The sequence below is a fragment of the Canis lupus genome, chromosome 3 (genome assembly GCF_011100685.1).
Source record: "Canis lupus familiaris isolate Mischka breed German Shepherd chromosome 3, alternate assembly UU_Cfam_GSD_1.0, whole genome shotgun sequence".
In the NCBI taxonomy this organism is placed as follows: domain Eukaryota; kingdom Metazoa; phylum Chordata; class Mammalia; order Carnivora; family Canidae; genus Canis; species Canis lupus.
Window position 1 is genome coordinate 16,706,305 of NC_049224.1, and position 17,024 is coordinate 16,723,328.

Consider the following 17,024-nt stretch of genomic DNA (forward strand, 5'->3'; position numbering starts at 1 on the left):
ACAATCATGTTCACATTCTGGACAGTTGACCTTAGATGCGCAAAAATATAGTGAACAATGTAAATTCTTAAATATTTCCCATATTAAATTTGGGGAGAAAGATTAAAGTCCTACAAGTATCATTGAGTGAAAAAATGCAAAAGGAATATGGAAAGTCTCCTAAAAGTATGGTTTAAAGTGTACTTTGAAGGAGAGTTAGGTAGTCAAAGAGAAAGGAGTAGGTCGTTCCTGGAAATAAGAATGACCTGGCCAATTAACAGAAGTGGGAGTGAGCCAACAGGCCACCAGGCTCCTGAAAGTTCTGTTTATACTAAAGAAGGTTGAGAGTAAAAGTAATTTCACTTGTGGAGTGGATGGGAAGCCTTCAAATATGTGAAGAGTTCATTGTTCCTTCCAGGTTAAACTCAAGTGAATTATTAAATGACTTTAACATTTTAGGTTGGAGTTTGCTCTGCAGGAAAGTTGTGAAGATTGTGGGAGTTTATGCTTATACCCAATTTCCCCTATTATTAATGTTTTATAACATCATGGTACATTTGTCACAATTATTGGATCAATATTGATGTATATTATTGTTAACTAAGTTCTATATTCAGATTTCTTCCTTTTTTACCTAAAGTCCTTTGTTTCAGGATCTTTTCCAAGATACCAAGTTAACATGCTTCTAAGACTCTGTATTGAGATAGTTGCCCAATTTTTCTTGCTTTTATTGATTTTGACACCTTTGAGAAGCACCAGCAGGTATTTTGCAGAATGACTCTCTATTGGGATTTGTTAGACTTTTTAAAATCATGATTAGACTTGAGTTATGATTTTGGGAGACCTATCACAAAAGTAAAGTGCCTTTCTCATATCACATCATATCAAAGATACAATATATCAACATGATTTATCATCATTGTTTTTAACCTTGATCACCTACCTAAATTTGGCTAGATTTTTCTGCTGTAAAGTTACTCTTTATTCCACTTTCCATGGCCTACTCCTGGGAAGAAAGTCATTGTCTTCAGCCCACACTTGAATGAATAGGGAGTTATGATCCACTTCCTAGAGAGCAGAGTATATAAATTATTTCAGAGTCTTCTGTGTGAGAGATTTATCTGTTCTTCCCCATTTAGTAAATAATTATATTATTGGAGATAATTATTTTATTCCTTAGGTTGCAAAGAAATGTATCTTTTATATATTTATATATTATATGCTTATAGCCATTTATATGTATCTTTTAATATTTGTGTTATTTGTATATATGTTAAGGAAAAATCAGCATTTTGAGGAGTCTATATTGACATATACAACTAACACATGCATAGTCCATTACCTCATAGATTCTAGCCTCCTCCCTTTGCTTATCTGCAATATCCTACTCTGACATTAAGAAATCTGGCTCCTACCCTCTGGCATCCAGTTATTATTTAATTCCAATATATATGTTTTATAGCAGTACTCTTATGCCCATGGAAAACAATCAACTAGAGTACAGGACTTTAGGTATATTTCCTTTTGTCTTTAGTCTTACCATCTTCCCTCTTTTCCAAAGTTATTTTGGTCAGCATCTTTTTCCCACCAGCTTCAGTGAGGTTATTTCGTAAATTTATAATTAGTTTCTTTTATCACAGTCTGCATTTCATCCTGGAACATTTCAATTTCCTAAATATTATCATTTTTAAAAATTTGTATAAATTAAGGGTCTCTTTTTGCTAGTTAGATTTAGGGGTCTCTAACTAGCAAATGGTTAGTGTCCTGTATCCACCTTTACATGTCCTATGTAGTATTTTCACCATTTAAAAAAATTTTAAAAAGGAAAATCTGTGCTTCACCTGTTCAATCCTCCCTTCTTCCCAAAGCCCTGGACACCACAGAATAAAGGTATTACCTTCTTAGAGATAATTTTTATAAAACTATATTAGAAAAAAACTACATATTTATGGTGCTGAAATACTTGATTAATTTTTACCTTATGGTTACAAATAATAATAGAAAAATTGTTTCATATTCTTAGAGTTTAAAGATTTTATATTGTATTTATTTTTAAAAAATATTTTATTTATGAGAGAGAGACAGAGAGACAGACAGACATGCAGGCTCCATGCAGAGAGCCTGATGTAGGACTGGATCCCAGGACTCCAGGATCACACCCTGGGACGAAGGCAGGCGCTAAACCGCTGAGCCACCCAGGGATCCCTATAGTGTATTTCAGTAAAATGGTTCCTCTATATCAGATTTCCCATATCATTTAAACTTCTTCCTAATAGTTAATGTTGGCTTTTTCATACCACAACTAAATAGAATAGTACAATAATCATCATACATGGAAATTTTTATTCAGTTATTGAAAACTGGAAGCCTCAGTTTGTCAAATGAAGTTTACTTATGATCCTAGTTGATACTAGCAAATATTGCATTAAATTTCATGGAATATTCTCACAAGAATTTCACATTTCTTTTTCTCTCTCATTTTTCAACATTTGAAATTTCATGCAATTTGGAAATCTGACTTTTAATAATAAGACAGGAATCCATCCATCCTACTATCACCCATTGCAGTCACATTTCTCAAATAAGACTAAGAATTGTAGAGACTAGGCATGTGGTTTTATAGTGAAACCCATATAGTTTTATTCAGTGGAAGTAATTTAAGGAATACTGTAGGATTTTGATTTCTAACAGGAAAGTGATATATTTTGGCAATAAGTCTCATACTGTAGTTTGTCTTAAATGTCCCAATACTGTCTTTGAAATGTTTCAGGTTATCCATAATGATACTTAAGTTAACAAAATACTTGTGAAAAGCCCATTCTAGGATTAAAATTAATTTTTATTTAACATGTTGATATATGCTCCTCTACACACACACACACGCACACACACACACACACACACACACCCCAGCTCCTTCAGAGATGTTTACAAATATCTTAACCAGATTTTGGCACCACGTTAAGTTTTTGGCCTGGTATATTTCATAGGTCACTGGTGCATTACTATGCAAGGTTTCTAAATTTTTGGTACAAGGAAATGGCTTAGGAAGAAAACAAACCAGGGCCTTAAGTGTTGTATACAAACATGACAAAGATTCTCCCCTTTTAAAATAGGGTGGGTTAGGGAGTAGGGGCATCAGACACATACAGTTTGAGTAAGGGAGTAGCAGGTGAATGAGGTATATTTCATCTTGAAAATCCTTCATTTCTCATCCAGGTAAGAACCTCTGTATAATAAGCACAGTGGTAGTAGTAGCAGAGCCTGCAGGGCTACATACACAACACCAGAGACCAAAGTATCATTACTTGAAGAACTGTCTGCTATTGGAGAACAAACAGGCATGCAAACTAGGAATTGTTCTGACCTTCTACTCTTTGGTCCCCAGGAAGGCTTTTTTTTTTTTTTTTTTTTAAGGAGGAAACCATTGATTTTTTCATATCAGACAGATACATATCACAACTAGTTGTAAATTGCCCATGATTCCCTGTATTATCTTCCCCAGGGAGTCTTCTGTAAGGGGAAACCAATGATTTCAACTTTTCAGGTATGAAGTTGCCCTTAAATTATCTCCTTTATGGGCTTAGACCACACTGTGTCAATAACAGGAAAACAAAAAGGGAACATAGTTCAAGCATATAAAGAAAGGATATTTGCTAAAAAGAGGACAAAAAATGTACTTGAATAGGTCTGACTACTTTTATATACAACTCAACATTTTTCTCCATAAATATAAGAATGCTTTATGTTCCAATGAATACACACAATTGAAATAAGACCAGATTAACTCCCTATTGGATTCCTACTCATAGTAATCATCTCTAAGCATAACACAGAGTTGGAATGTGAAAAATATCCACACATTATTTCCTTTTCTCCTGTAATTATTTTAGTTTTCGAATACCCCCTTTTGTGGTATCTTAGAATAATTTTGTTCAGAGTAACACCTTTAAAATAAGGTAATATTTTAGAATTAAATGAGGATAAAAGAAAAAAATCAATCCAAATGCTTTGATAGCTTTATTTATTGCCTAATTTTTTTTAAAAAAATAATGGTTTGGGGGTGTTAGCCTAATATGAAAGAACACAGAATTTTATTACTACAAGAACCCATAAAAATATGTAATGAAGTAGAATGTACACAACACTAATACATCTTTGAACTCTTACATAATTTGGCACCTCTGGAAACATAAGGCATTTACCCTACCTTGTACTTTTATGATCTTTACTTTTCACTGAATATCTTACATTTTCAGATGCTTTCCCTTTTACTCATGTGACACTTTCCAGCAACAATGCATCTCTACTCTGGACTGCTAATAGCCACAGCACCCAGAGGGGATCTGTATAAAGGGTGTATTTGTAAAAGTCCTGCAGGTAACTCAGACCTATTTGTTTCAGGGACCAGTGACAAGACCTAATCACGGTGGCCCAGGCGATATGACGTTCTCATTGGACTGATCTGACTCCAATAGAATTGTAAATGTAGTCAGCCCAATGTTAAGTACATGAGTGGGAATTTTATTTAAGGGAAATCAGGCTGCAGGAATCAAAAGATGGGGGAAATAGATGGCTGGCACAGAAGTGCTCCATCAGTTGTTGATATTTTGAGAAATGGAAAGTGTTGGATGTTACGGTATGTATGGATTCAACTGTAATCATTTAAAAACTATTTTTCTCCCTAATTTGCTGATAGTCCTATTGTGAAATGAAAGCAAAAGTATTAAGGACAAAAATACAAACAGAGCTTTTAAGTGGAAGAACTGGTCACTAATTTCCGTTTCACCCCTGAGCTGGGCCAGACATTCAGAGTAGTCAAAAGAAGAGCTTCATTAGATCATTTCTAGGTCTATTCCACCCCTTTGACTCCATAATCCATGAATACTGTCAGTGACCTATAACAGTGTATGTCTGAAGGAGTTTGAACCAGATGGGTGGCCTCCTGTGATCTGAGCAGTTGAGGATGAAAGACTTATTATATTTGGGAGGATTCCAAAGTTTATGCATTATCCCAAAGGCTTGTGTTTTTATTCATATTTTCCTTAAAATTTGTTGTAATTACTCAATAATTTTAAACACCACCCAAAGTAGGCATTATGAGATTGCATTTTCATTTTAGCCTGCCTAGTTGTTGCATACCTAAAGAAAAATAAATAAAAACCCTGAACGGCAGCCAACTCAAATATTGCACACCTGGCTCCCATTTGTTATAAGATTATCACTGAAAACAAAGATTCTTGACTTTTACAACCCTCAGTCCTGTGGCCTCCTCAGCAATACTCCCAGTCTAATCTGGTGGAAACTGAACTAAGAACAAAAGAAACCTCTCAAAAAATATCCATGCTGTGATCTCCATATTAACGTCTCCCTCTCCTGGCCCCTGAACTCAATGACAGCATTTAAAACAAAGGTATAAAAAAGGAAATATGACAGCAAGAAACATGTTGGGTTTCTTCCATCCCTCCCACCCGTGTGTAACGATAAATCTAAAATACGACAAAAACATTTTCCTTTGGCAGGAGGGTTTTGCTTTTCTTTTGGAGATACCAAGGCCCCATAAAAGAAAAACATTTCTCTCTTGAGTTCTTTCGGTTTTAAAAATGTTTAAGTTTCTTAAATATGCAATTGAATTAGAAATCCTGAAGAAAACACAATAGAACAGACTGCCAGAAGGGCTGCCTGCTGCCTAGGTGTGTCTACATTTAACCATTCCATTTTGCTCCAGCTCTAAATTGTAATTTCTAATTACAATAGGCCTGCCAGGTTCACTGGGTCTGTGAAGAAAATAAACACAACAGAATTCTAAATATAGAATTCTATTCAAAAAGACCTAGAGATCATTCAGACCAACTCCCTGGCTCTAACTCTAACTGCTCCTCAAGTATCCCAGATATTGAGCAGTATGCCATCTTTCTTTTTTTTTCCCTTGAAGGTCTAGATGCATATATTTGAATAATAACTTCATCTCATTTAAAAGCATCCACGTATCTGAAAATCTTTACTGAAAGGAAATTCTATGTTACAATTCGTGTACAGTTATTATGTCTTTTTGAAGCCCATTAAAAAATCAATCTCATTATATATGGAAAACTGTAATATTCTCTCCTTCTATGTTACGTGAATAGTGCAAATATATTAGGTATTGTCTATTATAAAATAACATCGCCCCACACTTGGACCAGCCTTGATAATCTGTCAGATGTACCCAGCCCAGACAGAGGATAATATTTTCCTTTTCTTCTATTTTCTCTAAGAGATTCTAGATATATTGCATCTGAACTCCCTTCTCTTAATATGACCAAGGATTGCTGTAAACAATTGTGAGTCGTTTAATCATGACATGGAAGAGTGAGTCAATAGCGGGTCTAAGGATTCTAAGTGATTGATTAGGGGAAGACAGTGGGAAATAGGGGGAAATTCCAGCACAGTGTTTAGGGGCAACTGGAAACATGGAAGATAAGTAGTTGTAGAGGTGTCTGTTCTAGGAGTTAACCATGGAGGAAATGCTGGGGGTTAGTGTGAACACATACGATGCTTGGTGATTATTAGAGGAATTAATTTTGCAGGACAACAAAATGAGGAATGGGCCAACTGGAAATGAAGGTGATAGGTAAAGCTCCATGTGGGAATATTGGCAGGAGATGGCGGGTTTAATCGAGGTCAGAAAGAAAGGTGAGGAATCTCTTGCTAGTGAATTGGAGGATGTGCTAGAGGAAGATAAAAACTCAGTAACAAATCCTAGATGGAGGGATCCCTGGGTGGCGCAGCGGTTTGGCGCCTGCCTTTGGCCCAGGGCGTGATCCTGGAGACCCGGGATCGAATCCCACGTCGGGCTCCCGGTGCATAGAGCCTGCTTCTCCCTCTGCCTATGTCTCTGCCTCTCTCTTTCTCTCTCTGTGACTATCATAAAAAAATTAAAAAAAAAAAAAACAAACAAATCCTAGATGGAGGAGGGATGGGGGTATAATATTTCCATGAATTACATCATCATCTCCAACTTCTCAACAACCCACCTACCCACGTCGATAGTTAAAGCTTCTTTTTTTTCCTTAACAGTAGTGAACTGAATCACTTTGGAAGATTTAAGAAGGTTGCCTTGTATCTAGGGATGGAAACTCTTGGGTGATTTACAGGTGTGAAATCAGAAGTGAAGAGTAGTTCTGAGAACTCTATCTGCAAAAGTTCTTCATCTGTATTGTGGCTTTAAATTAATGGTTTTTGAAAATATGAAAATATACAGTGCCAAGGTGGTTAAACTACCCCTCTTCATTTCACCTGAGGTCATGGTCTCAGGGATGGTGGGAGTGAGCCTGATGTCAGCCTCCACCTTAAGTGAACAGTCCACTTGAAGACTCTCTCTTTGCCCCTCCCACCACCACTTGTATGCTTGTGTGTGCTCTCTCAAATAAATCGATCTTTTAAAAAATATATGAAAACAAAATAAGGAAATTCTTGAAAAAAGTGAATTCATAGTTTATTTAAAACTTCTATTGCCAATGTTGCCAAAAACAGATGTTCTCATTCACTGCTCTTCATAGAAAATATCTAGGTGATGCCTTGTCAATATGCACACAGTTTAAAAAAATATTGATAGTGTTCTTAGAGAAATTATCTTAAAAATCACAGTTAAATTCTAAATGTAAATAGTACACTATAATTTACAGTAATACTAAATTAAAATCAGTTCAAATGACCAAAAAATTAGGAATTGGCTAGTAAAAATGGTTTATTCATGTTAAAGAATTCAGCCATTTAAAAGCCTGTTGAAGAATAATGACAATAAAGATCATTTCTTGTTTAGTGTAAAGCATGTATGGATTGATAATTCTTACTTTGTAAAAACAAATTTTAAAAGATGGAAAAAGCACCAAAAGTCAACAAAATTAATTTATTTCCTCATTGATTTTTGTCAAGTAGCTACCAAGCATCTTGCACTGAGTATACAAGTCCCTGTCTTTTATAGTTTATACTTTCTAGATAGGACATGGATAATAGAGTAACTACCTAGCTAGCTAGCTAGCTAGAGATATATATTAAGTTATGTATGTGTGAGAGATACTCAACATAACTTCACTGAATCTCCTGAATAGATAAAATATGGAAAATTATAAAAGTGTGTATCTGATAGTAATGTTAAAAGAACTAAATCAATACCTGAAAGTGCTTGATACAGTAAATGTGCAATAAATGTTACAGTTAGTTTGTATTATTGTCATTCCCTCTTTTCTACCTATAAGTAAACTTTATGAATGGGGTCCTCCAGGGTTTGATTGTAATAATGCAAATTTGATGACACTCCTTGTTTCATAAAGATGGCTTTCAAACTTAGTGTTTTGTTAAAGTTTTAAAATCAACCCTCTGCTCACTTAGGAGTATGTGCTTCATGACTGAGTCAGAGAATGAGAAACTATAATACAATTATTTAAGAAGTGAATTGAAATAGACGAGCTTAATATTTGACAACTATTACACATGTATATCCTTTTAGTTATTTTTATTTTTTTTAAGATTTTATTTATTCATGAGAAACAGAGAGAGAGAGGCGGAGACACAGGCAGAGGGAGAAGCAGGCTCCATGCAGGGAGCCTGATGCGGGACTCAATCCCAGGACTTCAGGATCACGCTGTGGGCTGAAGGCAGGTGCTAAACTGCTGAGCCACCCAGGGATCCCGAGACCTATATATCCTTTTAGATTAATGGCTGAGTGGTAGGTGAGGAACTGGGAAGAGAGAATAAAAGCTTTTCCAAAAGTTTGGCCATAAAGAGAAAGAAGACAGGTAATGCAAGAAAGGTAACAGGTTCTAGAAGGTTTGCTTCTGTAATTATTCGTCAGTTGATGAGTTTTTAAAAGTTGGAATTCTGTGTTAAACCTTTGCCAAATAGGACCACCAACAGTGTTTCACCTTTTTCTTACGTTCCCATATCTCATGCCTTCCATGAAGATGCATAATCTAATTCCTTTCACCTTGAGTCTGAGCTGAATTTGGAACTTGGATTGACCATCAGAGTGTGATGGAAGAGACTTTTCAAACTTCTAATATGAGTGTTAAGAGACTTGTAGCTTCCTCTTTTACCTTCCTGATATCAAGCATCCATATAAAGAAGCTCAGGCTTGCACATGGAGAGAGAGAAAGACTTGATTAGCATGCAGATAATCGAGACACATGTTAGTGAAACCATCTTGGACTTTTTTTTTTTTTTAAACCTGTTGAGCTATTAAATGAAGACAGTGGCATAAATGGCAGAAGGTATCACTTCTGGTTTTTTCTTTTGTGGTAAATTCTTCCTTCTAGCTTTTTTGTCCAGTGCAGAATGACTTGCAAGAAGTGATGACTTTTCCATTTGCAGCAGTCCAGCTGTTCTTTTTTTACATCTCAGGTTGAATTCATAGGTGTTCAGGATGGATTGAAAGTTATCTAACTAAATTTGGGGGACCAGATGAAAGAGGACCCCTACTCTTCCACCATCTTGCCTCTCTCTCAAGACAGTGGCATAGGTGACTCCGACTTACACTACATCGAGCTGAGACTGGCTGTGTGTGTGTGAATTATAATTCACATACCATGCAATTCACCCATTTAAGTATACATCTCAATGTTTTTTTAGTAGATACAGAAATTAGTGCAACCATCATCACAGACAATTTTAGAACAGTTTAATCACCCCAAAATTAAAACCTCAAACTCCTTATCTATCCTGCCCTGTGCTTCACTCCCTTATGTCCCAACAGACACACAAGTATGTGGAACAGGGGCCTGAGTTCTGGACAGAGACTTAGAGGAGGGAAAGGAGTTTAAGGGGCAATGCCAGTGCCTTGGGATCCTGGTGAAGATCCACACAGAATAAGTCTGATTCCTGAACTGGGAAATTTGTTCTTTTCATCAAGTGCCATAGTCCAGAATGAAGAGGAGAGAGCCTTGCTATGCTTCGGTGACAATGCAGACCCCAGGGCACATGCCTATACAGGCAGGTCTGGCCTTCAACAACAATCTCAATTTTCTCTCTTCACCTCCAGATGACATTGGTACATTCTTGGAACAGAGAGGTAGTTACCTTGTTAGTTTGTTTAAAAAAAAAAAAAAAAAAAAAGGCCCAAAGTCCCTAAGCAACTTCTAATCTACCTTCTTTCTTTATAGTTTTTCCTATGTCAGAGAGTCATATGAATGAAATAATGTAATAACTACATGGACTTTTGTGCCTGGTGTCCTTTTTTTTTTTTAGCATAATGCTTTCAAGGTCCATACAAACATAACATGTAGTAGGACTTCATTCCTATTTGTAGCAGAATAATATTCCATTGTATGTATATGCCATCTTTCATTATCCATTAGTCTGTTGGTGGATAATTGAATTGTTTCATTGATTTGCTTCCACTTTTTACATATTATGAATAATGCTGTTATAAACATTCATATGCATCTTTGTGTCTGGATATATGTTTTTCTTTTTCTTGTATATATACCTAGGAGTGGAGGATGATAACGCTTTGTTTAATCATTGGAGGAGCTGTCAGACTGTTTTCCAAAGCAACTGTACTATTTCATCTTCCCACCAGCAGCCCATGAGAGTTAATTTATTTCTACAATGTCACTAATACTTATTACTATTTGTCTCTTTTATTATAGTCATAATGGTGGGTATAAAGTTGTATCTCATTGTGATTTTGATTTGTATTTTACTGACAGTTAATATGCATCTTTTGTGTGCTTATGAGGCATTTGTCTATTTTCTTCAGAGAAATGGCTATTCATTTCCTTTACTGATTTTTAATGGGGTTATTTTGACATTGAATTGTGAGAATTCTTCATATATTCTTGATACTAGTCCCTTTATCAGATATATAATTGGCAAATATTTTCTCTCCTTCCATTGGTTGTCTTTTTCACTTTTTTGTTCATGTCCTTTGAAGCACCAAAGTTTTCGTTTTGGAAAGTCCAATTTATCTTTCTTTTTTCTTTTATTGTTCATGATTTTGGTGCGATATTTAAGAATACTTTGCAAAATCCCAAAGTCCTTGAGATTTACCCCTATATATTTTTTCTTTTTTAAAAAAATATTTTATTTATTTATTCATGAGAGACACACAGAGAGGCAGAGACATAGGCAGAGAAAGAAGCAGGCTCCCTGCAGAAATCTCGATGTGGGACTCAATCCCAAGACTCCAGGATCATGCCCTGGGCTGAAGGAAGATGCTCAACCGCTGAACCACCCAGGCGTCTCTTCCCCTTCTTTTCTTTTAAGAGTCTTACAGTGTTAGCTTTTAAACTTAGTTATTTGATCCCTTTTGAATTAATTTTTGCCTATGGTATAAGAAACTGGTCTGACATTGTTCTTTTATTTCTGTCTATTCACTTGTCACAGGATCATTAGAAGAAAAGATTTTTCTTTCCCCAATCACTGGATGTGGCACTGTTGTCAAAAATCAATTGGCCATGGATGCATGGATTTATTTCTGTGCTCTCAGTTTTATTCCATGGACCTATATGTCTTTTTCTGTCCCAGTACCATAGTCTTGATGACCACTGCTTTATAGAAAGTTTTGAAATCAAGATTTATTTTCACATATTGAACCAAGCTTTCATTCCTGAAATAAGTGCCAGTTGGTCATGGTGTATAATTCTTAGTTTATGATGCTGGATTCAGTTTTCTAATATTCCTTTTTTTGGTGGTAAAATATACATAACCTAAAATTCCACATTTTAACTATTTTAAGTGGTTTTCTATTTGCATAATATGTATTTTCCATCTCTACTTTCAATTTCTTTGTTCTTCTAATCTGAAGTATTTATACTCAGATTATTTTGAAATCCAGATTTCAAAAATATCTGCCTTTTTGATTACATTGTTTAATAGGTTGATGTTTAATATTATCTATGTAGTCAGGATTATGTGAATTTACTTTGTATTCTTTGTGTCTCATGTCTTTTTGTTGTTACTCTACTCTTTTTCTGCTTCTTTTGCATTAAGTGGAGATTTTCTAACATGACATTTTAACTTCCTTAAATGGTTCTTCACTGTATTTTTTTTTTAAATTGGTAACTCGGGACTTTACACATTTTAACTTAGCAGAATTAGTTTCAGATTTATACTTGCTTGATTCTAGTGATACCAAAACATTACTCCTATATAGCTCTCTATTCCTTTTTCCCCCTTTGTATGGTATTATTATACATAGAACATCTATTAATGTTACAAACCCAACAACACATTGTTGTTTGCTTTACTATCTGTAGTCCTTTCCTGAGCTTTGTCTTTTCTTACCTTGTTTATGCTATTATTGACAAATGTACCTACATTTCTACATACTATAGGATCATTATATGTATATTATTTTATACCCTTGTTTTTTAAATGTTTGGAAGTAAATGGGAAAAATGTTTTTTAATGTATATTTATTTTGTTTCTATATTTTTACCAGGTTTTTTTTTTTTTACTTGATACTATCTAGTGTCACTTCCTTTCAGTCTAAAGGACTTCCTTAAGTATTTCTTGTAAGACAGATCTGATAGCAACAAATTCTCCTCTTTATGTTTATTTGGAAGGATTTTATTTCCCCTTCATTTTTGAAAGATAGCTTTGCTAAATATAGGATTCTTGGTTGACAGTTTTTTTCTTTGAACACCAAATATGTCATTCCAGTGCCTTCTAGCCTCATTTATTCCTGCCAAGAAGTCAACGGTTAATCTTACTGGGATTTCCCTGAAAATGAAGGTCATTTTTCTCTTGCTGCCTGAAAAAAATGTTCTTCTTGTCTTTGACTTTCAGTATTTTTAATATGATGTGACAATATGATCTGTTAAGGGTCTCTGTATCTCTCTGACATAATTCATTCATCTTCCTGATGCCTATGTAGGTTATTGTTTTTAATAAACTTGGGAAGCTTCACTAATTATTTTTAATATTGATTTGTTTTTCTTTTCTCTTTCCTTTTCTTCTGGCATTCCTACTTACATGTACAGTTGACCTTTGAGCAACATGAATTTGAACTGCATGGGTTCACCTGCATGCAAATTTTTTCAATAGATACAGTACTATAAAGTTCACTTACATGCAAATTTTTTCAATAGATACAGTACTATAAATATATTTTCTCTTTCTTATGATTTTCTTTAAATCTCCTTTTCTCTAGCTTGCTTTATTGGAAAAATACAGTGTATAATACATGTAACATACAAAATATGTGTTGACTATTGATATTCGTAAGGCTTCCAGTCAACAGTAGGCAATGAATGGTTAAGTTGTGGGGTAATCAAAAGTTACATGCGTTTTTGACTGTTTGAGTCCTGGAGCTCCTAACTCCTCCATTGTTCAGGAGTGAATTGTTCATTTGTGTGCTTAATGATGCCCCATGGTTCTCTGTGGCTCTGTTCATTTTTCTTTTTCCTTTTGTTCTTTGGTTTGCATAATCTCTATCCATCCTCAAGTTTTTAAATTTCTTATTCTGCTAGTTCAGATTTACTGACAAGGCCCCCCTAAGTGAATTTTTTTCTTTTATTTCGCTTACTGTACTTTTCAGCACCAGAATTTCCATTTGCTTTTTAAAAAATGTCTCTTAGTTGCTGTTCTCTATTTGATATCGCATTGTCATTATAACTTCCTTCACTTCTGTAATTATGCTTTCCTTTAGTTTATAAACACTTATAATGTCTACTTTGAAATCTTTCAGTACTAAATCTGACATCTGTTCACTCTCCCAGGCAGTTTCTGTTATCTGCTCTTTTTCTCTTTTTTCCCATTTGATGAATAACACTTTAAGGTTTCTTATTTTTTTTCTTGAAAACTGGAAATTTTGGATACTATATTGTAGCAACTCTGGATACTAGGTTCTCTTGTTCCAGGGTTTGTTATTGCTTTTTGCCAATTGTGGTTAATGACTGGCTGGATTATTTTAGTGAAGTCTGTCCCCAGACCATCTTAACTGTATTAAGACTCTTAGGTTGCTGCTCAGAGGGGTAGAAGTTGGTTATGCCCACAGTCACCCTAGGATGGCAGTGGTACCTATAGGCCTATTATGCTTTCTCTGATTGAACCCAGCTGTTAAACTCTTCCATTTGCCCATTGATTTCTCAGTTGTTTTCAACATTACTGTGTGACATAAATTCCTACACAATTTAACCAAATTGTGGTTCCTTTGAGGGAATAGTTTCTGAAGTTACTGTTTCATATTTGTTCTAGCCTCAGGAGGGCTTTTCCCAGCTGTCTTATTTCCTGGGTTCTCTCCTGCAAATTAGCCAGTCTACAGTCTGTACATGTCATATAGAGTATATTTTCATTAGATCCATAATCTCCTCCAAATTGCCTTTCACTTCAACCTTCAGTGTTTTTGAAAGCAACTATAGGTTAAATGTTCTCCATACTTTGCTGCAAATAAAGTCAATTCCTTTGGGAAGAGTTTATGGTTATATTTGTCTTATGGCCTGCCACTTCCCCAGGCAAAATCTCTGAGCCCAGATTCTGGAGCTAGGGGTGAGAATGATGATAAGGTTTTCTCTGAATGACATCAGCTCTAAGAGCTAAGCACATGATTGAGGGGAGTGGGCAGCAGTGTGTTATCCTCTTGGCTTCCTACTCTAGTACTACTCCCTGAGAAGGAGGAAGGGTAATCAGGATCTTAGTATTCTTAGTTCACTACACCCAGACAGACCTACCTTTCATGATGGGGAAGGGGAGGTAGGTAGAGAGGAGTCCTCACATAATGATGGCACTCTCCCCAGGACTTAGCCTCAGCAACAGGTAGCTGGGAACAGGAAGAGAATGTTGATGTCTTGCTCCTTCCAGAGGGGGAGGATCCCTCCAGGTGGGGTCTAGGGAGAGAAGATAGTGTTCTGCTCTGTAACAGTCTTAGTTCAAATATCAGTTTTTACCTTTCTTAGTGAATTTTCATAGATTTTTTTAATAGATGTGTCTCCATTAGCTTTTTACCTTTAGGACCTTTTTGAGAGGCTTCACACAATTGTGCCTGTTAAATTTTTTTCTGAGTTTCACCGGGAAATGGGTCAGCAGAACTCCTCATGTCATATATCATGTTATAAGTCAGTAAGTGTTGACATGGTTTACAACAACACGGATAGAAGTTTAGCATAGAAAAATAACATGATTTAAGGAATAACTTGGTGATATAAACAGCAGGGAAAGTCAGATTAAGGAGAGTAGTTAGGTTTTGAGATCCAGAGTTGAGTTGAGGGATTCAGTTACAGTATGTGGTAAATAATAATTATTTTTTTCTTGGAAGATTTGTGGCAAAGGCTTTAAAGAATAGGCATATATATATATATATATATATATATATATATATAGACATATATAAGATATACACACACACACACACACACACATATACACATATATATAATTCTTTTGAAGTAGGTCCATTGAGGAGAGTGGACAAGTTATCTGAGGTTTTTTCTCTGACAAAAGAAACGGTGTCTGAAGGGATTATAAAATTTGGTGATTAAATTTATGGTAATAGTATTCCCACTTAGTGTGTGTTCTTCAAAGTAGAGGTATGGGAAGTAGTTTGAGTTATTTCTGGATTGGAATTTCTGCAAACAAGTATGATGTAAACATATGAGCAAGAGAATTTAGGATATTAATTTAAAAAGTTGACTTAGATCCTGAAGCTTGGGATACACTTTAAAAAAAAAAAAAAGTATTTATGAGCAGGAATGAAGTTGAAAAGTCCTTGCGCTGAGGTTCCAATGAGGTCAAAGAACAACTAATAGGGAAGCCTGAACAAGTGATCTGAAATGAGTAGGTTGTTGGAAATTAATTCACTTGATTTGATGACTAAACCAGGGTTTGATCACAAGAATTTGTAAATGAGAGATTGAGAATGATGTCATAGGAGAGGAAAAAGCCAAAGAAATGAAAAATTATTATTTTAACTGTGTTTTTCACATTGAAAGCTTTTAGGGTAATGGCTGAAGTTGGAATATAGAACACAATGAGCTGTGTTACAATATGTTAAGTAATGGAGAGAAGGACCAAAGTGTCAGCAGATGGCAGTAACAATGTCTAGATTAAATTTCTTCTGGCGTGAACTGAAAAATAATGGTTTTAAGTCTACTTGTTATTACAGAATTGGTGTATTGGATTAAGATTTTTCAGGCATTAAAATAATGTTCTTTTTTTTTTTAAAGATTTATTTATTCATGAGAGACACACAGAGAGAGAGAGACAGAGAGAGAGAGAGAGGCAGAGACACAGGCAGGAGGAGAAGCAGGCTCCATGCAGGGAGCCTGATGTGGGACTTGATCCTGGGTCTCCAGGACCACGCCCTGGGCCAAAGGCAAGCGCCAAACCGCTGAGCCACCAAGGGATCCCAATGTCGTTCTTTTTAATATAGAGAATTTCCTATTACCATATGAGAATATCATGTATAGGGTGATGTAATTTTTAGAAAATTATGAAGCAAATTGAAACAATATAGACATAAAAGGTCAATAGTGATAATTTCTATATAGCCTTGACTTATTTTTTCTTTTAATATGTCTTTTAAAACACAGTAAACAGATTATTTTAGAGTTCAGGAAAGATAAAATACAGCTCATTATTAATTTGAAAAACAAAATATAATTAATTCAGATCTTTCATCAAACTAAGTCCCTTTATAGGGAAATGCAAATTATAATTAGATGCCACCTATATAGCTCTATGTAAACATATACTAAGGAAATAGAACAAAGAGTTAATGGAAAGCTTAATGCCACAACCTCAAAATTCACATGCATGTTATTCAAAGATTAATAAACGAGCATCAGTTTTGAGCATGAACTTTGCTATTGAGAAAAATTTTAGAAAAGGAGGCTTTAATAATTGGTCCACTTAGAGAATTTGATGTATATCTTCTGGAGTTTAGAGAAGGATATATTAGACTGGTGCATAATGGCTAGCTGTTTTCTGTGAAGCATAAAGCAGTCAGTGGCAATTTTGAATCCAAGTAGGTGAGTTATATAAAATATATGGTAGAAATCACCATCCTTGTACCTGCAATTCCTTGGTGATGGCACTGACCTCTAATCCTTCCAAGAAAGTACTATTAC